Here is a 25,790-nt window from a genome sequence, read left to right as displayed (position 1 = left end):
CTCAAGTTAAAGGAAGCCAGATTCCAGCTGGACATCAGGAAAAACTTCCTGACTGTTAGAGCAGTACGACAATGGAATCAGTTACCTAGGGAGGTTGTGGGCTCTCCCACACTAGAGGCATTCAAGAGGCAGCTGGACAAGCATCTGTAGGGATGCTTTAGGGTGGATTCCTGCATTGAGCAGGGGTTTGGACTCGATGGCCTTGTAGGCCCCTTCCAACTCTGCTATTCTATGATTCTATGAAATGTTTGAACATTCATCATCATCATCATTTATTATACAGTCACAGACCCAATGAGAGAAAGAAATGATGGTTTTACATGCCCCGAAAATTCCAAGAACATTAGTGAAAGATTGGGGGAAGGAGGGCAGTTTAAAGATAGATATAGATAGATAGATAGATAGATAGATAGATAGATAGATAGATAGATAGATATGAATGAATGAATCAAAATGACTCTGATAACATAGGCTGGTGAGGATATGTTAGGGTGACCAACTGTCAGGATTTCCCCGGATTTGTCCTGGTTTTTGTTCTTTCCATGGTGTCAGGGGGGATTTTCTATAATTTTCAATAATGTCCTGGAATGACACACCTTCCCCTTTAAGGCTGCCATTAGCATGGCAGGAGGGAATGACATGCTTTCTTGAGGCACATTATTCCCCCACCCCGAGCTCCAATTGAGGTCTTAAAGGGGAAAGTGGGTCATTCGTGGACATTATAGAAAAGGCCCCATTGGAGTGGATGGTGATGGTGCAGAATGAAATCCTTTCCTCTCCTCCACTCCAATCGGGTTCTTTAAGGTGGCGGGGGAATAACATACTTTCTGCAGGACTCAGAAAGCTGCTTCCCCACACACACACTAGGTGTCCTCTTTTTTGGTTTCCTAAATATGGTCACCCTAGGATATGTGCCCACAAAACCTAGAGGAATGAGCCCTTTACCCATCAATCTAGTGGTGGGGTCTTATTCCTCCTTCCTTCTAGTTGGTGGAATGGCTTTTCTTTTTAAAAAAATTCCCTTCAGTTGATTTTTAATGAATATTTCTTTGCCCCATTAGAGTGAATACAGAGGCCTTTTTCAACCTTAGCACGCACATGCTCAGTAGTGTCACTCTCTCCCTCCCCCCTGTCTCAGATAGATTGGAATGTTGGAAATAAAATAGCCGCCTGACTCCTATAGCAGTCATTTCCTTAGTGGAATCATTCCTTATGATTGTTGGGGTTTGCTTTAACCAATAAGCAGCCTGGTTTCAGACCCTACCACAGAAAGCCCTGGCTTTCTGAGAAACCAACCCAACCTGCGTTTTGCCTCCCTTTTAAGAGGCAGGCCCTGCATTTGGTAAGGATATAGAACAGCGTTCCCCATCCTGCAGTCCCTATCAGCCTTGGCCAGGTGGCTAACAGTCAGGAATTCTGGGAGATGTAGTCCAAAATATCTGGAGGTCACCAGATTTGGAAAGCCTGGTCTCTATAAAAGATTCAGTACAGTGCAGATTTGACACCAAGGCATTTTGCTTGTACACCCATTCCCAAGGTCAGTCTAAGCTTTTAAAAGGCTTCCACTAACAATGCTTGATGTAATGCAGACATGAAAAGCTATTTCACAATGACTATTTGGCAGTAAGTGATTCTTTTAAGCTATATAAAGCAGCTTTGCATGCCAGAACTTCTGAAATAAAGTGCAAAAATGAAGTCATTGTATAATCAAGTTGACTCGAAACCATCCCTATAAGTTCTACAGCTGTATCAGTATATATATATATATATATATATATATATATATATAATCAAATGAGACGAGAACATAGGCTTTCACAGTAATTAAATATATGATTTACTAAACTATGAATTAATTCAGTGGGAAACTCAAACATGCCTACTCCAAAAAAAGTTGGAATGAAATCAAAAGTCTTGCTTCTGGAACCTCTTTGCTTAACATAAGAAGAACCATGCTGGGTCAGACCAAAGGTCCATTTTGTCCCAAATTCTTTCACACAGTGGCCAACCACCCCTATTCGGGGGGTTATTGTCTGCCTTGGGAGAAGATGGACCATCAGCCAAGTCGCCCATCCTTGTTACCTCCTTTGGTATCATAGCAACGTAAGAAGAGCCATGCTGGGTCAGACCAAGGGTCCATCTAGTCCAGCTTTCTGTTCACACAGCTGCCCATGAGAGACCACAACCAGGGCACAAGAGCAACAACTGCATTCCGCCCATGTTCTTTAGCAACTGGTATGCATTAGCATTCTGCCTGTGATACTGGAGGTAACATAAAGCCATCAGGACTAGTAGCCATGGATGGAATCTAAGCAGTGTACCACTTCCGGAATAGGAGGACGGCAATTCTCCTTTGCCCTTGCAGCCCCACCCTCTCGTGCAAGCACTTATTATTATTATTATTATTATTATTATTATTATTATTATTTATTTATTTATTTATATAGCACCATCAATGTACATGGTGCTGTACAGAGTAAAACAGTAAATAGCAAGACCCTGCCGCATAAGCTTACATTCTAATAAAATCATAATAAAACAATAAGGAGGGGAAGAGAATGCAAACAGGCACAGGTAGACTCCTAGAGGGACGCCTGCTTTCGCTGACGTTTTCTTGGCAGACTTTGTAGCAGGGTGGTTTGCCATTGCCTTCCCCAGTCACAGTTACCTTTCCCCCAGCTAACCGGGTACTCATTTTACCGACCTCGGAAGGATGGAAGGCTGAGTCGACCTGAGCCAGCTGCCTGATAACCAGCTTCCGCTGGAATCAAACTCAGGCCGTGGGGAGAGTTTCGGCTGCAGTAACTGCTGCTTACCACTCTGCGCCACACGAGGCCCCACACACGACCCTAAATCTCCACTGGAGAGTCCCCTAGCAGATTTGGGGTGTGGGAGGGAGGAATGGGAATCCCCTCTCCCCATTATGCTGATGGAAGCCTTCCATCAGGGATGCTAGTTGGATTTCAGCCATTAACTGTATTTTTCTTATCAGCTGTGGAATGTTCTGAAACACACAGAAGGCTTTCACATTTTTGTAACAGAAACCTGTTTTTACAAACTCTGTTGATTTTGAAGCCATCATAAAATTAATGCTATCTTTCATTTATGGAAACTTGGCCTTGTTCCCTGGGATGTTTCTGGCTAAAGTATGAGCTTGCTACTTTGGCTCCATGAAGAATAGTTGGTTATTTATTACTGAGAAAGGCAACAAACTCTATCAATACTGTAGAATGGGCAGAGGTTTTTTTCTGTCTGACATACTGGTTCCCCCCACCCTTCCTTCTGCTTTCTTGTTTCTTAGCTCTTGTTTACTCTGCATAACCAGATGTGGGCGTGCATTTTAGAACCAACAAAAATTAGCCAGCAACCACTTTGGCCATTCTTTTGTGTTTCAGAAGAGACAGGCTTAATTAACTATCTTGGTGGAGTCATTTACTGCTCCAAATCCTTCCTAATACTGTAAGGAAATGCTGCATGAGCTAGTCAAATTGTCACAAGCATGTGGGGGTTTTCACCCTGGAGAGAACTAATTTGGAATACAGTTCTAGGAGTGATAATAATTAAACACAGATGCTAATAAAAGGATACTGAAGAAGTAAAAACACAGTAAAACCCATAGAAGTCGGGTAATAAGCAGGTAATAAAAGGAAGAAATACACAGAAAGAGAAGAGAACAGAGCCATTGCACAAGTGGCCCCTTACGCAATTCCTTTGCGTAAGTGGGTCCTACCGCTTGTGCAAAGGGGATTTAACACTTCCTATAGGAAGCCCTGAATTAAGCAGAAACATTCAATTCTGGATTGGGACAGGTCAGTGGAACTCCTTTATGCAAGCTCCGCTGACCTACCCCACTCAGGAACTAGTGTATCTTCTTGCCCCCCAGAAGTGCTAAATCCCCGTTGCACAAGTGCTGGGCCTCACTGGCAGAATGGAATGGGTGGGAGCGCAGTGCCCCATTGGATTCAGCCCATAGGAAGCTATTTATGCTGAGTTCATCTATCCCTGAATTGTTGACATTCATGGGCTATAGATGTCGGCCTTCTCTTTGCAGACTCTGTAACTCTCCTTATTTTGGGAGGTGGTTTTCTTTAGCTCTCAAAAGGTTTGTGTGAATATAAAATGCTGCTCAGAGCTCCTTGGAAGACTGGGATGGAATACAGCTGCAATAAACATAATAAATCAGTGTATTGTTTTGTGTGCTTATACTCATCTCCTTCTTTACTGTTGCACCCTATTATATTTCAAGATTGTTCACAATCTCCCCCATATTTTCTTTTCTAAGCTGTACAGCAACTTGTGGTCCTCCAGATGTTGTTGGATTGCAACTCCCATCAACCCTAGACAGCATAGCTAATGTGAAGGATGATGGGAGTTGCAGTCCAACCACATCTGTAGTTGTCACAAGTTGTCCACCCCTGCTGAATAAGAAGCTATTTCTGTATATTTATTTATTTTATTTTATTTATTACATTTTTATACCACCCAATAGCCGAAGCTCTCTCTACATGAAGTATACAACTTCATGTAGTGGCTGTGGTCCGCTCAGTGGTAGAGCACATATTGCAGAAGGTTGCTGGTTCAATCTCTGATGTCTGCACGTAGGGCTGGAAGAATTTCTTCCTGAAACCCTGGAGAGTCGTCGCCAATCACTATCTTGTTTAAGGACCCCAGCACTTGAACCTGAAAATGAAGATCAAACTAGATGAGTCACCATTTGCAATTGCATGAACATCTTATTTAAAGTAAATAGTTTGTAGATTTGGGAGGCGAGCATAATCTATTTAGTAGAGTGGGGGGGGGCTTTAGACCTTCATTGTCCCTACATGCACAGCACAGTAGGGAAGTTGAAGAAATCAGCAGCGGATTCAAATGAGTTCAGATTTCTATGATGCCGACTTGCAGATTCCGCAGCAGACTGACTTTTCCTGAACTTGCAGACCAGGGTGTTTTTTTTTAACTTTTGGGGGGATTTGCACAGGTTCACACTTGCATTGTTGCACATTAGCACAAGTAGAATGAAATTCTCATATGTCCCTAAAATTATTCCAATTCTGTCCATGAGTGGACAATGGAATGAAAGACACTTGACAATCCGCAAACACAGCCAGAACTGATTTAACAAAATCTCTACATCTCTACACTCAAGTCCTGAACTTGGTCAGGGTCCCTATTCCTGATATTTGTACTGGGGGAAATCTGCCATTCATGTAAGCATGCACATTTTTTTCTGATGCAAATAGCAGGTGCAAGCAGCACAATATGGATCAGGATTGCAGTGGGTACAAAGAGTTAAAGCTTCCCTACTCCCACACAAAAACCAGAGTCCCAATCCAGATCAGGTCTCCCCCCACCCGCCCTGCATGCCCGTCATTTACTTTTAAAAAGCATTCACACAATTGCTAAGTCTCGTTTAGTTTGAATGGGCACTCAGCCTGCTTCTCTTACAACTCTGGAGCACTGAGACATTGTGCAGCAATAGCGGCTGATCCCAACCCTTGCTATATCCGTAACTTCAGCAGCCCTCTTCCAATAAGCGGGCAAAGAAGGTGGGCAAAATTGACCCCTCTTGGCAACAAGAGTGGTAGAATTTTTTTAATTCATTATGCTATCCTGTACCTATCATATTATATAGGTACAGGATCCAGCAATATTAATCTTGTTCATTCACCTGCTACTACTTTCATTTTACAAACGGGGTAATGAGCATGAAAGACAATAATGATTATGTTGATATACCAATCTCTGGGAGGGATTGGAACCCAAGTCTTAGCCTGACTGCCTATGTATTGGGCCACAATCCTGCTCAAGTACTATTCAAAACTGAAAGAAACTCAAGGACCTTGTGTAAGTAAAAGGGGAAACCTCTTAGTGAGAGTAAGCTGTGTGTAGAAAAAATTACAACCCTCTCACTGGCTGATCCTTTATTCTAGACCCAATTGTAATATCCTGATCTCAGCAATAATGTTCTTTAAAATAAATGGGAATTTTGCCAGGACTAACATTTTAAGTCTCTGGCATGAAATATCCACATTCATAACCACAACTCTAACAGTGACCCCGTCTATAAAATATTTTCCATATAGGTCAGTGTAAAGACTTCCCCTTCCAAATGAATAGGTAGGTTCTTGATAGGCAGGGTCTTAGTAAAAGCCAACACTTCACAATGTAAAGTGTAAAATTCAGCAAAGCAGAACACACACATGAGCATACCCTCACAAGCAGCCAAAGAGAATATTTGACTCCCATCTTCAGACACAACTATGGTTTATCACCCTTATCCAAGGACACCATCAGTTTCTGCTCCAGATTAATGAATCATAGTACATTTTATCCCTAGGAATATAAGAAGCTCCCTCTCTTATAACACTAGACCACAGGGTCATCCAATGACGCTAAATGTTGGAAGATTCAGGACAGAAAAAAAGGAAGTACTTCTTCCCACATCACATACCTAAAACTTTAGAATTTGCTTTCACAAGGTGTAGAGTCATCTTGTGTGATTCATTAAAGTCAACAATAGTAAATAATTTGATCCAAGGGCTAAGGAAGCAATCCTGACAATTAAGAACATAAGATGTGCCATGCTGGATCAGACTGATGGGCCATGTATTCCAGCACTCTGTTCACTCTATTAAAGAACCACAAGCAGGACACAGTGCAACAGCACCCTCCCACCCATGTTCCCCAGCAACACAGGCTTACTGCCTTGGATACTGGAGGCAGCACATAACCATCAGGGCTAGTAGCCACTAATAGCCTTCTTCTCCAGGAATTTATCCAACCCCCTTTTAAAGCCATCCAAATTGGTGGCCAGCACTACATATTGTGGTAGTGAATTCCATAGTTTAACTATTCACTAAGTGAAGAAGGACTTCCTTTTATCTGTCCTGAATCTCCCACCAATCAGCTTCATGGGATGACCCCAGGTTCTGGTATTTTGAGAGAGGGAGAAAAATGTCTCCCTGTCTGCATTCTCCATGCTATGCATAATTTTGTGCACCTCTATCAGGTCTCCCCTTAGCCTCCTTCCCCCCCCCCCCCAAGCTAAACAATCCCAGCTGTTCTAAAGTTCCCTCAGAGGGGAGATGCTCCAGCCCCTTAAGCATTTTAGTTGCCCTTTCTTGCACTTTTTTGAAACATTGCACCCTCAATGATCAGGAGCCCCCCTGAACTCAGAGAATTCCGATCATCCAATGCAGGGCAGGAGGAGCATCTGGGGCAATCTTTGCCTCCCTGCTTTGCATTTTCCCCTAGACTGGCTTTTTTTGCCCACCTAAGAACAGCGCTTCAAAGGAGGAGGAAAGGAAACTGGAAGAGGCTCAGAACAGCTTGTGCCCTGGCTTCTTTGGTTTCCTGTCTTCCCCTCCCTGCCCAAACAAACATCACTTTCCCACCCCCTCTCCATGGTGGCTTTTCTGACCTTGGAAGGCAGCCAGCATGGCTCTTTCTGCACCAACTGCAAGGGGTCCAACTCCCCTTTTTGAGGTCAGAGCCCTGTCTCCAACCTTGGAAAGGGAAATCCTCTGTATCCTATGGCCCCTCAGACAATGTCTAGGGGCCATAGGATGGCTCCCTTAGAGACCTAGGGCTCATTTACACCAAGCAGGATATTCCACTATGACAGCAGTATGAAAGTGGTATATAAATGGCAGGAGCCACACTACTGCTTTATAGTGGTATTGAAGTGCACTGACAACTGTTGGGGCCATGACACATCTACACCAAGCAGGATATAACACTATGAAAGTGTTATGAAAGCGGTATATGGTATGTGTCACCGTTGTCTGTGCACGTCAATACTGCTATAAAGCAGTAGTGTGGCTCCTGCCTTTTATATACCACTTTCATAGTGGAATATCCTGCTTGGTGTAGATGAGCCCTTAATGTATTATGCTTCACAGTTGTTGGCAAACACATTAATGGTAGCAACACAAGGAAATAAAAGATACTTGCTTGGAAATGTAATAAGACATTACCACTGACCTCCAAGCAGCCGTACAATTACTCTTCCATATACTTCTGTAATAGGTACTCACACTGACACACACCTAAAGAGTTCTGTTAAAGAATCATGATAAATGGTGGCAAATTCTACAGAGGCAGCTGTTCACCTGTTGCAGCAAAAACAGCAATAGCTCTTGTAGGATCTTAGAGACTAACCAATTTATGATGACATAAGATCTCACTCTCAAACATTTATGCCACAATAAATCTGTCTTTAATGTACCACAAAACTCTTTGATGATATAATGGTGCTAGTGAGAATTGTAGCTGGAGTTGCAAACAGAGGTTGGACTTTCACACCGAGTCCAGCCAAAGTTAAAGTCCCATTGACTTCAGTGGAAGAGATTTAAACATGTGCCCAAGTCTCACACTGAAATCAGTAGGACACAAAAATGCCTACAGTTGGCTTTATTGTGGCCATAGATTCAATTTGAAATGAAACATAGATATAGGAACTTATATTAAAGGACTATCAGAGCCATTAAAAGGGAGAGTGGATAGTGTTGTAAGCAGCTTCCAAGTTCATTATATGTTTTTCTCCAGTCACATGGAGAGTTTTCATAAGAGGACAAACTGCTTTCAGGGCAGGATAGCGCTGGTGTGGGAACTCCTCACATGATGGATTATGATGCACAAGTGGGTATCTCAAGCACACAGAGTTCCATTTGAAGATCCCTTAATTTTAAACCTTAGTTTTAAACCTTTCCACTTTCTGCTGAAATGTGCATTTTTGTCACAATCAAAAAGACTGGACTTGTTTCATACACCTGTGAATTGTTATTGGATGCAAAGATCACATAACCAATCACAGCATCCTCCCTCCATCATTATTAACCAAGAATACCACAAATCAACAGAATCATAGCCATCAGGTTTGACGTATCACAAGAACAGATGCTGGTGCAGAAACATATGCATGACATGCAGACATGTTTTGACAGTTGCTATAAATAATACCAAACACAATAAAGCCGGGATCCCCTCTTTTCCCCAGATGGTTTCAGATAAGCTGGTCTGTTGTTGTTTCTGATAATTATAAAATAAGCACTTGCAGAGGAAAAGCAGGTAGATTTTGACTCAAGTGCAACACATGTGCCCCATATGTTCAATTTTATAACATGGAATTTCATGCAAACTGGGATTTCCCCCCCCCCCTGCCATTTGGAAAACATTGAATCATTAAAAAAAAACATGGTAAACTCAGCATATTAACAATAAAACAGCTCCACTTTATGATGGGATACCACCTCTCTTTATTGAATAAAGCTTGGGCTGTAAAGGAAAGGGTGTTGGAGAGCAGAAGTATGGAGGACATATGTATGTTGATGACTTGATTCTTCAGTATCATAGGGTTCTTAGAAGCAATCGTTACCATACTGACTGTACAGTGTGGAGAAATGGATCGGGAGACATATTTCTCCATCTCTCAAGGTACTAGAACCCAGAGTCATCCATTGAAGCTCGATGGCAGGAGATTCAGGACAGACAAAAGGAAGTCCTTCCATCTCTCAAGGTACTAGAACCCAGGAGTCATCCATGGAAGCTCGATGGTGGGAGATTCAGGACAGACAAAAGGAAGTCCTTCACACAGCGCATAATTAAACCAGGGAATTTGCTTCCAAAGGATGTAGTGATAGCCAACAATTTAGATAGCATTAATAAGGGGATTAGACAAATCCATGGCTATCAATGGCTACTAATCATATGCCTCTAAGCAACCAATACAGCAAGTGTCTGGATAATAGTTGCTGGGAAACAATAGAGGGAGAGGGCTGCTGCCCTTACATCCACCTTATGAGCTTCCCAGAGGTATCAGGTTGGCCACTGTGGGAAACAGCCCTAATTTCTGAAGTGTGGGGACTGTCTGTAGTTATTCAGTTATGAGAGAAATGCACTTTGCAACTTCTTAGGGGAACTTGAAAGTGTTCTTACTCTATGGAAGCCAGTGTGGTGTAGTTGCTAGAGTATTGGAGTGATTGTTGGGAGATCTGGGTTCTAGTCCCCACTCAGCCATGGAAGTTCACTGGGTGACTTTGTGACAGTCACAGACTCTCAGCCCAGCCTACCTCGCAGGGCTATTGTTGTGAGGATAAAGTGGAGAGGAGGAAGATTATATATGCCCCCTTGGGTTCCTTGGAGGAAAAAAAGGTAGGGTATAAATGTAATAAATATGGAGAGAATACAACTAAAGTTCTACTTAGAGTAGGCCACTGAAATGTGTTCTTACTGTATGGGTAGAATCCAACTAAAGTCATACCTAAAATGTGCTGAAAATGGACACATTTGTCCTTTTTACTCAAAGTGTGGCTTGGCATATCATATATTTCTTTCACATTTTGCTGAAAATGACTGAAGGATGTTATTCAGGCTGGTTGAGGATGTGTGCCTGGCATTGATTTGGTGAAGTTCTGGGCAGCGGTTCAAAAGTTGTTAAAGTTTTTTCTGTCCCATGAAAGCGTATGGCAAATTTATGTCAGGCCTGCTCAGTTTCATCCTGAAGCCAGAATGCTGCAGGTACTCCAAGGTTTTCAGAGGAATTATACTATAGAGGACTCCTGTGTGAAAGGCCTATTCCTTTAGTTATGGAACATGAGCTCATAAGGTGAGGCTACATGTTACTATACAGATTGAGACCCTAGCATGGGGGGGGGGGGAGATAGGGAGACTTTAATTGTTTACCCTCTCCCATGGCCCCAGTGTGGGTCAGGCCACCCATGCCTCCAATTTACATTGCCAAATGGGGATCCAGTTGTAAGGTAAACTGCAGGCTTAGAGCAAAGGGTTAAAGCTGTCTGCACACTCCTCTGTGGTCCTAATCCATATGAGGTCCCATGAGTTTACTTTTAAGTAAAGAAGAAGATAGGGTGACCATATTTGGGAAACCAAAAAAGAGGACACCGTGTGTGTGTGTGGGGAAGCAGCTTTCTGAGTCCTGCAGAAAGTACGTTATTCCCTCGCCACCTTAAAGAACCCGATTGGAGTGGAGGAGGGGAAAGGATTTCATTCTGCACCACCACCATCCACTCCAATTGGGGCCTTTTCTATAATGTCCACAAATGACCCACTTTCCCCTTTAAGTCCTCAATTGGAGCTCGGGGTGGGGGAATGATGTGCCTCAAGAAAGCATGTCATTCCCTCCTGCCATGCTAATGGCAGCATCAAAGAGGAAGGTGTATCATTCCAGGACATTATTGAAAATTATAGAAAATCCCCCGACACCATGGAAAGAACAAAAACCAGGACAAATCCAGGGAAATCCTGACAGTTGATCACCCTAGAAGAAGAGGAAACCTAGCTGCTTATGTAAAGTAACATGCAGTTTGGCCCTCACAGAATTCGGTAGGGATGAGCATGGAATGCAGAGGTAAGGGGAGCAAAAGGATCAGGGCCTCATGCCATCCCTCTGAAAGCAGAACTGCAACACAAGTGTCAAGCTGCAAAAACAAGCAACAAATCAGAATGTGCCACCTCACAGTAGGATACCTCGAGCAATATAATAAGGCTCAGATGCTTCATATGGCAATACAGGGCCAGGACAACAGCAGGCATCTTTGCTGGTCCCAGACACTTCAGCCTTCTCATCTAGATTTGGGCCTAAAAGGCCAAGAAAAAGTGTAGGTGCATAGAGGGTAAGTTGTAAGAAAGTACAATTTCTGACATTACACACATCAATTAAAGCATCAGACCTAGCTTCCAGTTTCCTGGTTTGTGGAGTTTGAGCCAACATGAGATGAGATAGCCTGAACTCTGGTCTTAAACTGGCATGTTGTTGTTGTTGTTGTTGTTGTTGTTGTTGTTGTTGTTGTTGTTACTACATCATCATCATCATCTTTATCACCACCATCATCATCATCATCTCTGACCAGAACTCCTAAACCACTAGGAATCTAGATTTCAGAAAACAGTGCACTAAGCATGAAATATGCTTAGCTCCATAACACTTCCAATTGGCTTGCCAAACTTTTCTCTTCATTATTCTTTCCATAATAATTTGTGCTGAATGGAGTCTTGCTTGCTACTAAATATATTACCTACAAGATGACTCTGTCTGGCCCCAAGACAGTAGCAAACAAATTAACCTTCATATATAAAGGTGACATACATTCCAGCGTCTTTGTCAATGTGTCAGAATAAGCCCTTCAGCCTTTTATTGCTGGCCCAAATAATGGACAGCAAATTAACGGATCAGTTAGGAAAGGCGCTAGATATTTTCATTTCTAGTTCTGCAGCATCCAGATGTGCCTTGGGATCCAATAAAGCTTTCATGAGAACATCAGAGATTCACTGCATGGAAAGACAGCTGGGATGTTGTCCTAAAAGGGGATTTTAAAATGCACAATCAGCTTCCAAATTCCCTTGATTTCACTGGATTGAGCCACAAGTTTAAACTCTCTCACTGTAATCAATGAGACTTAAATATGCTTACATTTGGCTGAACTGTATCTATAATTTATGAGCAATTCAGACAGTTAAAAAAGATTTTTTTAAAAATTATGATGTTCTACCTCACATCCTACACCTGTATTTTTTTTATTATTTACACAACATTGCAAAATAAGTTTGCAAAAGTATACTAACCTACAAAAGTTGTTACTAGTCATTTGTAGCAAACCAACGGTCAGAAAGAAAGAAACCAACTGTTTTCCAGTTTACAAACCCTTCCCTGTCTGTTTTCCTGAAGAAATGTTTACTTCCCAGTCAGCATAGGTCAGGCAACTGTGGGAGTTCTCTGGACCATTTTTTGCAGCTGGAACACACACAACCCTCCCCAAGCAGGCTGCATTCCCCCTGCCCTGTTTTTTTTAAAAAATACCATCCCCTGCAAAAAAAAAAAGCGTTGGTTTACAACCAAAATTTGGTGGCAGAGTGCTACATTTAACTTGCAAAGAAATGAAATTTGACACTTGTAGCACTCAATCACACTCTGGATGCCATTTTGTTTCTTCTTCTTTTTCTGCTGTTGCCAAATTTGGCAGCATGGCAGGAGCTGAATACTAGCATGGGTCACGTGTTGCCCACCCCTGTGATAAGCAATCAGGCAGGCAAATGGCTACTTACAAGCCTGCGGCTGTTTCTACGTATAAGGCATTTATCATGCACTCGCGATTGGCCACTCAAGGAAGTTTGCAGGTCCTGTACATGACATCATCATCCTCCAGAGCACCTCCTGCTCTTTACAATCTTTATTGCATTTTTTTTTCATGACAATGAAATTCCAGCATTTTCTTTCCTCCCAATATGAATGGAAGGTGTGCTGACGATATGTCAAGTTTCTCAAATAATGGCACAGTAGTTTTATAATGGAACATGTAGAACTTTCCAACAAAGAAAAAGAAAGAAAGAAAGAAAGAAAGAACCATGTGGAATGGAGCCAATCATAATCCCGAAAGGAATCTGGAAGCAGAAGCTCCAGTAAAATGCAGGTTTTTAGTCTGGTGTAGAAATGTTCTGCACGTAGAGATCCCTCTGCAGCAACACAAAAGCTGTGGTTTTATGTCTAATTATACACATTCATTGGAAACCTAGATATGTCTACTTAGAAGTAAATTCCTGTACAGTTCGGTGGGGCTTACCCCCAGATAAGCAGGTATATGATTGCAGCTTCAGTTCAGTGGTCAGCTTTCTTAAATATATGTAACTGATTGTAGGATTGTGGAGAAATTAAGTAGTGTTATGCCTTTTATTAGAGGAACTTTTGTTAGCCAAAAAAAATGCAACCTTTCCAGTTTCATAGAGCTCTTCACCATATACGCTATTGCTGTGGAATAACTACTGTATATATCTTAATGATAGTTTAGTAATGCCTCACTGCCTGCAATAAAACAATAAGTTGTGGGAAGGCCGTGTTCCCTAATCTTCTGTATATCTTACTCCTGTATAACCTCATTCAGATTCAAAGGATGGCCTGGGAAATGGAAAGGATGAGAAAGATCCTATCACCAAAGTTAAATTCTGAAGGGAATGGCTGTGTTACCTTCTGTTGTTGGATGTGCTAAAGATACATCTCCTATATATACACTGCAGTGCAAACAAAAAGGTAGGCTCCAGAAATCTTTAATTCTTTAGCTAAGGCAGATGTTTAAGTTAACTGTAACTAGTTACTTCTTTGAAAAACGGTCTTCTTTGATTAATTTTTGGGACAAGCATTGCAAAAATATTCATGTAGAGAGAGTGGCGATTTTTTTAATTTCAAAACTATTCTTTTTTTCTTTAAGTAAGTTTTTTATCAAAACTATTCTTTTTTTTTTTTCTTCCTTTAAGTAAGGAAGATATTTGCTGGCAATTGTAAATTGTGAAATGGAGGATAAAATAATAGATTTGTGGCAAAAATTTTAGCCAGGAGACATTTAAACATCCATTTTTACAATGTATCTACCCGCCACTATCTCCTGATTTACTGACATCTCCCCCCTGCAGCCCATTACATGGCCCCTAAATCTCTTCCAGAAGATTAGGGCACTCTCTGGAGCAGTTTTGGGGGGAATACAAGGGTGCAGGAGGATTAGTGGAAGGGGAAGTCTTGTAGGAGTAGAGATCTACTCACATTATGTTTGATGGAGCCCACCTATTGAATTTGTGCTAACATCTAAGGAACCATGAAGGTAGGAGTGTCTTAAGACACACATTTTTATCGCATGCTTGTGACTGGCCACTGATGGATATTCGCAGGTCATTTTGATAACGGAGGGCCTTCCTAGACGAGGGTTTAGCCTGGTGCGAGGTCTGGGCTCCCTGCTGTGCATGAAGATGCACAGGGGATCCCGAGTTCAGGCCGGGCTAAACCCTCCCTTGGCCCAGGATAACCGGATCCACTTTTGGGCTGGTTTTTCCACAGCCCTGGCCTGAGAACGGGGCTGCGGAAAGTCTAGTAGGTTTTGCGGCTTTTCCCAGCTGCTCGCTTACTCGCAAGGAGCCAGGAGAAGCCGCGCTGTGCCCATCGGGCCGGGGGTGAGGGAATCGAGGGGGGGACTGATGGGGGCCAGGGGGGAAAGAGCAGACCCGGCAGGAGAGTTGGGGGGGAGAGTGGAGCCCGGGTGGGGAGATCGTGGTTGGGGGGGTGGAGGGGGCATCGAACCTGGCGAGCGGGTGAGCAAGCGGGCGAGGAGGGCAAGCAAGCAGGCGAGGAGAGCAAGCGGGCGAGTGGGGGGGTGAGCGGGGGCGGACTGGTGAGCGGGGGGCAGACTGGCAAGCGGGGGGCATCAGACATTGTGGGGGGGATCGGAGGCAGGGGGAGTGGGGAACCCTTTATTTTTAAAAAAAAAAAACCACTTACCTTATCATTGGTGCGCTCCTGCGCACATGGCCCCTTTAAGGTTTTTAAAAATGGGTGATGCAACGGGGCTTTCCTTTCCCCGTCGCGTCTGACATCTGGATAGGTGCGACGGCCCATGCTAATTGTAGCACGGGCTCGCCGCGCCTGAGGGCTGGATTCAAAGGTAGGTCTAGCAAGGCCAGGAGTGATCCTCCTGCACCTCTCCCGCTCCATTTGTGTTGTACCCCACCTCAATCCAAAGGGAGAGGCGAGTAACAAATAAATAAATATATTATTATTATTATTATTATTATTATTATTATTATTATTATTATTTCCCAGTTTTAGCAATTTTAAAAAAGGCTCAGAAAAGCCAACTCTTCTGATATACATTTATTTATTTATTTATTTATTTATTTATTACATTTATATACTGCCCCCATAGCTAGAGCTCTCTGGGCGGTTTACAGAAATTCTAATACTGAGATAAAAACGAGTATACAAAATTTAAAATTCTAAAACGCAGAACATACATACATAAAGCATTAAAAACTGTTAAAAATAAACATGTGGGTGATTAAGATGTGCTGCCATATGCCTGGGCAAAGAGGAAAATCACTATTTCCTGCCATGTGTAGGAGTTATATATTGATCTGAAGCACAATGATAACAACAACAAACAAAAAGCAGGAAAAAAACATATCACAAAACACATCAATATACAGCAATCATTAACATCCCCTTGATATAAAGAAAAGAGAAAATAAAAAAAGAAAATAAAAAGGATTAACATTTCTTTTTCAAATATATACGTTAATATAAGGAGTCCATATATCTAAATAAGTATCCATATGATTTTGAAGGTTGTAAGAGATATGCTCAAATGTAGCAAGAGCAGCAAATCTATTGCGTGATAGGTGGTGGGTGTTTTGCCTTCCAAACTTGGAGTATAAGTATCCATTTCTGCTTTCCATCTGTTAATCCCCATATCATAGGTATATAATTTAAAAGTACATGTGAACATTCGCTATGATCACAGAATTTTCACCATCAAAATTTATATGAGCAATGACTTCCAACCAAAACGAAGCCACTAAAGGACATGCCAACATCATCTGCCTCAATGAGGCATTGTCCTCATTACATTGCCAGCTTCTAGCAAAGCTAGCCAGCTTGTCCTTAGTAAACCTCTGTGGTGTCCAATACACACGAAACATCATTTTTTGTTGAATCAATCTCAATTTTAAATCTGCAAATATAGCACACATGGAAGCTAAGGCAACTTTGATTTGATTAAGCTGTATAGAGTATTCCATTTCCTTATTCCATTCATCTCTGACCTTCTGGAATTCTACTTTACTACATTCCAAAAGACTTTTAGGAACAACTATTTTAGGCATAGCTTTCTGTAAGGAAACAATTAATTCCTCCAACCACACAGGAGGTGCTGAAGTATTCATCGCTAACGGCCCGTATATAGACTCCAACAAATGCTGAAGCTGAATGTACTGCCAACTAGTACTAGACAATAAATTATATATATTCTGCAATACTGAAAATGGTAGGAATTCATCATCCAACCTATTATCTGATCTAAATTCAGTCAAACTCCTCCACATAACAGAACAATATTACATTCTTTCTGGAAGGCAGGGAAGGAGGGAGGGAAGAAAAATGATTGAATATAATGATGTTTAATGATTATTTGTTAAAGCAAAAACTCTTCCCAGTAGAATTCCAAAGCAGTCATCTATGGTATGTGGATTCTGGTAATATCTCAAACATGCCCAAACCATATAACTAGGAAACCAACTTGCAAAATCCCCTTTGTTTATAAATGCTCTGCAAGCTGTCCCCTAATCCAAAGGATACAACCCATTGGGAATTTCTTGTGTGATGCCCAACTGAAATTAGTGAAAGTAGACAGCTGGACTTGGAGATCCAGTTTTATTCATATTCCTGCCATAGACTAGATGACTTCATCTCAGCTGCCTATCTATCAAACGGGAATAATATTGATCAATCTCATAGGACTGATAGGACAAGCTTAATAATATTCTTAGTGACGTTATGTGAACCTCTTTGGAAACCTTGAAGAGTGGAGTAATGCTTAAAATAAATAAATAATAAATACTGTAAAGTATGTTACAAGTTTTTAAAATTGCTAGGTATTAATAGCAATACTTTTATTATATTTTTAAATATAGGGGGCAGAACAGTGAGCCCGTAAACAGTTTTGTATTCTGCTTTCTGCTCTCATAGAATCATAAAATAGTGGAGTTGGAAAGGGCCTATAAGGCCATCAAGTCCAACCCCCTGCTCAATGCAGAAATACACCTTAAAGCATCCCTGACAGATGGCTGTCCAGCTGCCTCTTGAAGGCCTCTACGGTGGGAGAGCCCAGGACCTCCCTAGGTAACTGGTTCCATTGTTGTACTGCTCAAACAATCAGGAAGTTGTATGCTTCATATTTCACATTTATCTCCCATGGTGAGGTAAACACAACATTTACCCAGGGTAGGTGAGGGGAATTGCCAGTTGATTAAGCAATGAAGCAAACTACACTATTATGATTTCTGGAGGGCATTGCTTCCTTGCCTCAATATGGTTTAGCCATCTGTATTTTTCACCAGCAATGAGTTATAGCCCAGATGTTTTGCATTAAAAAAAAAAACAATGGGTAAACATGAGATTCTGAGTCTGTAGAAAAACCTCAGGCCAGAAATAGAGAAGGTTGTTTACAGTTTAGTTCCAAAATTAGATTTCATTTAATAGTGTTCTTATCAGATTAGATTAAATAGTACAAAATACTTTTTTGCATTTCAAGACACTTTTCATAAGTAAGGGCATCATGGTGGTTTTGGTGATCTTAAAAAGAGGCCATTGCTAATTGTTTATGAGTAGTCAAAAATGTAATTCTTATCATTTCATACATTTTGTCAGAAGTTATTATTTGTTTATAGATTAATATCTGATCTCCCCCTTTTCTTTCTACTATTGTCTCAAATGGATTTCAGTTACTCTGAAGCATGAATCTTAGACCATGAAATCAGACTAATTTAGCTGAAAATTAAACGTGCATCAGTTTGGCTCAAGACAGACAGTATTTATTTGGTTTAGACCCCACCTTTCTACAAGATCATGATGCTTAAGGTGGCTAACAGCAATAAAAATCAACATTTTAAAATAAAACATCATTAAAACAATCATAAAACAAATATAAAAATACAATTTAAAAAGAACAGCAGTAGGGTCCCCCCTGAGTTAAATACAATTTGAAAAACTGCTCATAGTGTGTACATACATTCATTCTACTTTTGCCTCTGATAAATAAGGTCTGTAGGTTTTGGGGGGGGGGGAATTCATGGATTGCATATTTCACATTCCCATGTAGAACGCTCTGCATAAGCATACCTGCCTGTGCAACAGTGTGCATGAATTGATACTTACATGATATCCCAGATTGGGGGTCCTGTATGTAAACCTTCTCTAAGTAAGAAGCTGCATTAACAGTCATGTGCTGTGGTCTTTAATGCTGGCAGACTGATACTACAGTACAAAGTAATGTGATTTCCTCCCTATGTGCCTATGTACACTTTTGACATAATGCAACTATAAAACTTTAGGTATCACTTCACTTTACAAGAGGCTATCCACAAATGGCACATAATTGAAGAAAACAGTCTGTGAGACATATGTGGAACAACTCTAAGATATGCAACAGCTAGGACTGAACTCCAGATGATTCATGAGCTTCGTAAGAAATGTTTCTCACATGATTCACATATGGGAGAGAAGATGCCATATTCATTGGCTTAATGTTTTGGAAAGGATGACTTCTGCAGTCCTTCTTGCTGTAGTGTGGTGGGATATTTCTGGATTCTAAATACCTTGGAAGCAAGTTCCCTTACTTAATCAATGAATGGCATGTGTCATTGCTTTATGTGGACTCTAAGGGTGCAATCTTAGATGTTTAGACAGAAAACAGTCCTACTTTGCCCAGTATTTCCCACCCACCCACCTACCCTGGCCTGGACTTAAGGAAGGTGTAGTCCAAAACATCTGGAGAGCACCAGATTGCCTACTTCAAATAGGATCATTGGTCCACCCATGTAGTCCCTTCATACACATTCAGCATGGGAAATAGTGTCCGTGCCATGTGTGAATGGGTCTTTAAACATTGCATGTTTGGGAGAGTAAGATGATCATCCTTCTGATTATTGTACAACCTCATTTTCATGTCTGATATTTTGTACTTTGTTTTCTTACAATAGGAACTGTCCTTTTTGGCCACTGAAAGGCATTGCAGGCAGAATGTGATAGATGAATGTGAAAGCATGGCTTGTTATTATATGCTGTAGATATTGCCAGAGGACATGAAGGAATGGAGCTGGCACCAGCATTTGCTGCAAAGCTTGGTTCCTTAATCTTTTTCTCACTTGGGTTGTCAATTTCTCCATTGTATAGTTATTTTAAGTTAGGAATATTCATTTTTTAATACTCAAAATTTTTATTACCTGTGAGGGATTCTGTAATGTTACATCATTCAGGGTGCAATCCTATACATGTTTAGACAGGAAAAAACAGCCCTACACCACTCAGCATTCCCCAGCCAGCAATCTAGTGCCCTCCAGAAGTTTTGGACTACAACTCCTTTAAGCTCCAGCCAGTATGTTCAATGGTTAGGGTCTGGAAGAGTTGTAGTCCAAAGCACCTAGAAGGCACCAGGTTGCCCCAACACCTAGAAGGCATTCTAGTCTGCCTACCTCTCACTGCATGTGCATCCTTAAATAGCCAAAATGGCACCATTCATGCACAAGTTAGAGGCATCAGCTGGCCCCAAGGTTTACAGAAGTATAAAATGTCTTTAGGGGAAAAGAAAACTCCAAGGGGGGCAAACATGATGTGCCTGTTGCTAGACTGCACCACTTCAGATGCTGGGGAGTTATTGGATGTTCAAACACTCACTCATGAAAAGAACAACAAAAAATATCCCTGCACATAGAAAGGCCACATTCAGATGTCATGATAGCCCATGATGGTTAAATAATCCATGATGGGTTATTTAATGCATTTTGGTTTATTGTGTGGTCTGAACCCAGTCAAAGCATTACCAGGGAGAAGGTTAGAGTAATAATCTATAATAATCTAGAAGCCTCTCTTATACCAAGTCAGGCCAGTGAGCACTGATCCACCTAATTTAGTAATGACAGACAGTGGCTCTCCAGGGTTTCAGAGAAGGAACTTTCACAGCCTTACCTAGAGGGGGTGGTGTGCATGTGAGGGAGGGGAGAATTATTCAGTCTTTCCACACTTTCAGCCTGGCATGGTACAGTTTTGCCATTTTATGTTGGAACAGTTTTATCATTTCATCTGTTGCTCAGTGGGCTAGAGTACATAAAAGTAAGCTATGGCAAGAGGCAGATAAGCCAGGTACAGTATTACAAATTTGTGATAGATCAGAAAGAGAGATTCAAGATCCTTGACTTCAAGTAGTGTCAGGACCAGAAAAAGAAGCAGGGCAGAAGGAGGACCAAGTGAGAGACTATAGACAGGCAACATGAATGGAAATAGGGAAAAAGAAGGAAAGCACAGACACAGCAGTCACTAGTTCAGCACAGGATGGTAGTAGTGCTGAAATAAAGCAGTCTCAAGAGAACAAGCTGGCCAAATGACTCACACTGGATGTTAATCATAGGTCACATCAGACTATGGGAGGCAATGACTCAGATGCCCAGTTATCAGGACAACTAAAGCGTTCCAAGACCATGATGGAAGGCCTTGGAACTCAGTGACTGGATGGGATTCTCACACACCGCTCCTTGACAGCACTCCAATATAGGAACCAAGAATCAGGTGCTTACAAATGCTAATTCAGAGGGTTTTGAACCTTTCCACATACTTTCAGTTATCCAAAAGTATTTGTTGTATGATACTATCACTTTTAGAATGATGAAAGAACATCATCCTAGACTTTGCTATTGGCATCATTAGGAATCTTTTGCTGCTTTAAATCATGTTTATGTCAAAAATGTATCTCTGTATGCTTCATTATAACTAGTCATTTATATTTTGTCCTGCTCAGAATAAAACAAGGCCATTATCCTTCACTGTAAAAGATATACGAGTTTGGTTTTCCAAAACAGTAGCTTGGTTAAGTCTGTAGTGGCGAAAAGCTTGCCAAAACCCATAAAGGGTTACATAGCACCTGAAGACTAGCAATTTTTGGTTCCATGAAATGTCAAGGAGTTCTGTTTTTGTGATGTGAGAATGCCACAGGTTCAAATGGATGCATGTCAGCATGGGAAATTTCAGCCTACAAATACTGAAGCAATTCATATAATAAATTAGCTCCCAGTACATGTGTGTGTAGGTAAAAATAGTACATTATATGCACTATGTATTATGAATTCTCAGACATATTGAACACAAGTTCCAGGGACAGCAGAATAATGTGGTGTTGATGCTGCTGAATGAAAGCACCATTGTGCATTCCCAAAGCTGTGATTTGAATGGTCAACTGTAAGTGTTAAGAAAATAAATACAGTCCTGCCAATAACAACTATTTCCTCACCTACTTTTTACACTATCAACCACACAGAATTTTATTAGTGTTTTGATTAAAGAGGGAGCCATTTTGATTTAGTTAAACTTTAGTATCCCCCCCCCCATTGAAACTATGTTTGGTTGGTTCTGTTGCGAAATGTGTCCCAATTTCAAATAATTTATTGTATAAACACACAGGGATGAAATAGCAGAATGAACACACTTCGGCCAATTGACTGAACTGACTTCAGTCTATTAAAGACAGAGTTAGAAGTTTAAAGGAAACACCCATGGGGTTTCATGACCACACTGACTTTTTAAACTCTGTTGCTAAAGATCATATAACTTGTTCAAGAGCCTCCAATTAAAGTGATTGGTGAAGCACTTTGCCATACACTTATAATGCAGCTGATTCCATTCCTGATTACACCATTGTGTCTTCGCACCATAAGGTTTACAAATGCTGCTGTGTCATGAAAGTATTCCTTGCTACAAAGTGGGTAAGCATGTGGAACAAATCAAGAATTGCTAAAAGGCTGTATCTCTATGGAATAAGCTGATTCAATCTTAGGACGTGATTCACAGCAGTTAATCCCCCACAAAAATCCCATGGAAGTCTAAGGAACTACTCCAGGACTAGTCTGGATTTGACATGGTGGGTGGAATGTAACCAAACATTAATTTCACATGTCACGAAACTAGTCTTTGAGATCAGACTAACTCAGGAGGTCCTAAGCCTACTACTGTGAAGGCATGGAGAAGACACAGGAAAATAGGTGATGGGCAGCTGGCTAAATTAACCAACAATCATTCCAGACTGAATTTAACCACCTGCCACATAGGCCTTAGCTAGACCTAAAGATTATCCCAGGCAAATTGAGGGGTCGTCCCTGCCTGCTCCCAGGATCCCATGTGTCATTTGGATGCACAGGGATGATCCCGGGACAATCTCACTTTGCCCTGAAACATAGTTGCTTCTATGTTGACCCTTTCAGGTTATCACTTTTAGTGTATGTGTATGTATCCACAGCAAACACAGAGGCCCGATTAAAATGTTGTTACAAAGATCATCATAGTATGTACGACGGATCCATTCTATGATCCTCGCCTGGAATATCTTCCTAACAGCAGTAGGCAGATCCATCTGTAACTGGTGCTAGAAAGACAGGGTAGAGTGGTCACTTCTGCATTGTCAAAAACGGAGAATACATCACCAAAAAGAAGAAATCGTTCACACAAAAAGAGGACAAAAGAGGGCACAGATTTGTATAAAATTTGTATATAGTAATGTATGTGTATAGATACATTTAGAAATAATTACAATAGTTTAAATAGAAATACAATATGTCTCACCATAGTAGGGAATATTGAGGTGACCTGTATACCTGCTCAGTGTACTATCCAGGTGCTAACTGTTGGTGGTGGGCAATTTGAAGGCTTTGATTGAACAATTTGGTTGTTTGTTTGTTTGTCTTTAAGCCCTTCAGTAGAGGACACTCAAATAGGGGACTGTCCTCTGTAAAGGAGGACACATGGCCATCCTGGTGAGGGGATACTTTGGTAAGAAGGATGGGGTGGCTGTTAGCTTGCATAGCGACTTGAAAAATTAAACCACCCTGGACATCCTCCAGATGTGTTGGAACACAACTTCCATAATCCCCGCCCAGCACGACCATTGGCACAGCAGCAAGAAGGGCTTCACTTGGCCTTCTTACTGACCAAGCAGTTTTCTACATGCAAGGAGCTGTGTTTTTCCACCCTATGGTAACCCTTCCACTTCAGCCGAAAATGATCCAGTTCAGGAAAAAGGGCTACACAACTCTGGTGTGTGAACAAACTGGCCAGCAGTATAACTTTGCAAGACCTGTGTCTGGAGTCCTGTGAATTGGGTGAATGGCATCTGAATACACCTCTAATGCTGTTATGACCCAATAGTGAAATATCTCAGCCTAATATTGGGGGATAATTCCCTTAAAGCCCTGTGGGTCCTTTAGGACCTTATAGAATGTAAATATAATATCCAAGCACAGTCACTGAAACAGAAGCTCTGGTTCTGAAAAGAGCCTTTGTCAGGCTGCCACGACTCTAACAGAACGAGGCAGTGGCAGAAAGAGCAACACGGTCTTTTCATCTTCGCAGCCAAGTCCTGCAGATGAACTGTTTTAAATATAAGGAAGCATGAGCTCACTTTTCCTGGCAGACAAGCCTGCACAGCTTCCGTTGACTTCGGTAGCAGCATTAATGTCCTAGGGAAAAACTGGGCATTGACTCCAGTGGTGTCACATGGGGGACAAGCCAGCCCCAGCAGAGCAAACTTTGCTCTTATCTGTTCTTTCAGGCATGTGCCAAAACAACTGTATCCGCATGATGTAATTGTGCATACCCAAACAGCTGTACATTGGTGTTTAGCCACTGGATCAGTTATGTAAATTTCTGTTTGTGTGTGTGTGTATAAACATGGACATGCACGCACATGCTTGCACACAGAGACACACGTGCGCACGCACGCACACAGTGTTTTCACATGCAAAAAGTTCTCAAGCAGTACAGACACAAATACATTCATGAACATCTATATCCATTGACATACAAGTTTAAATCAGGCTCTGTTCAAAGTCAGCCAAATTTTGTTTTAACGCAGCCTGGTTTGAACTTAAGGCCTTCATGGGAATGCACCAGAGGCAGAAACTCTTCCTTTCGTATAGGCCATACTTCCTAGAAATCCTCAACTCACTTAAGCCAGCTTCTTTCCATTAAACTTAATTGAAATGTGTTGTAAAATTTCAACCCCAAAGCAAAATCCAAACATCTTTGCATTGCAGACCTGTTCATTATTAGCAGGGGTAGGGTGGGGAGCATTGCTTGCTTGCTGCCTATTGTCTCCTAGAATCCCTATCAGGAAAATTCTAGAAAGAAAAATGGCCTTCTGTAATGTCAAGCCACCCACCCTTATTAGATTCTACTCTGCCAGTCTGTGAATTTTTGTAACAGACAGAAGAACTGAGCCTTTGTATTATTTCAGGGTCTATATTTGTGCAGCTGCAGAGCTTCATGGGAGTTAGCAGTAGCAATACTTACTAATTTTATTGCCATGGGGATTAGGAGCTTTAGCCAAGGCTCCACTATCCTGGCGCAAATACGCTTGGCATTCTGAGCCTTGGAAAGGTTCATAATGTAAATTCAAAACAAGAGACAACAGGTGGCTGTGATAGATAGGGAGCAAAGGAAACATGGAGATGCTGCTGAATAAACTACAGTCTTCACATACTGCTACTAGTGCTTAAGTGTTCTTTTATAAGTATGCTCTGTTCTGGTATTTGAAGCAAGGATGCTCTAGCTGTTCTTAGACATGTCCAACTACAGCACACGTTGAGCTTGTAAGTCTTCTCATCGTGTAATCCCAGAAAATTAAGGCTTCCAAAGAACTTTCAGTATTCTTCACCTCTCCCTACAATAGGCCTCCCACCCTCAGTTCCCACAGGGCTTCTGTTATAAACATCCTCAAAAAAGCAAAACCCAGAGCCAAAGTACATGATATATTAAAGCCACAGTGTACAGCTATCCTTCTGCTTTTAGTTGCTCACAAATAAGCACGTGGGGTCCTGACCTGGATTGAGGCCACTGTGTGTGAGGAGAGGAGGTTTAAACCTTCCCTTCCCAATATTTGCTACTCCTGAGTGGGTTGTTCTTTCTATCACTCTTAAAGGTGTGGTGCAGGATGTTAAAAGTACCTATTGCAAAACTTTGGACAAGAAGGTTCCCACACCAACAGCAGTATCTGGAAGTCCTTCGTTTTTAGGTTGCATTTGGGAAGTTTTTAGGTTGCATTTGGGAAGGACAAGAGGGCATACAAGACTTTCTTGTATGTCTGACTTTCATGGCTTGCAAAAGCTGCTTCTTGCGTGGCTTTGGAACATTTCCCTGTAATCCGTGGACAGTCCCATGTCTGAAGCACCATGGAAGGTGAGCTGCCTGCCATAGAGATTGC

Source organism: Elgaria multicarinata, chromosome 2 (genome assembly GCF_023053635.1).
Source record: "Elgaria multicarinata webbii isolate HBS135686 ecotype San Diego chromosome 2, rElgMul1.1.pri, whole genome shotgun sequence".
In the NCBI taxonomy this organism is placed as follows: domain Eukaryota; kingdom Metazoa; phylum Chordata; class Lepidosauria; order Squamata; family Anguidae; genus Elgaria; species Elgaria multicarinata.
The sequence above is the reverse complement of the archived record's forward strand: the minus strand, read 5'-3'. Positions refer to the sequence as shown.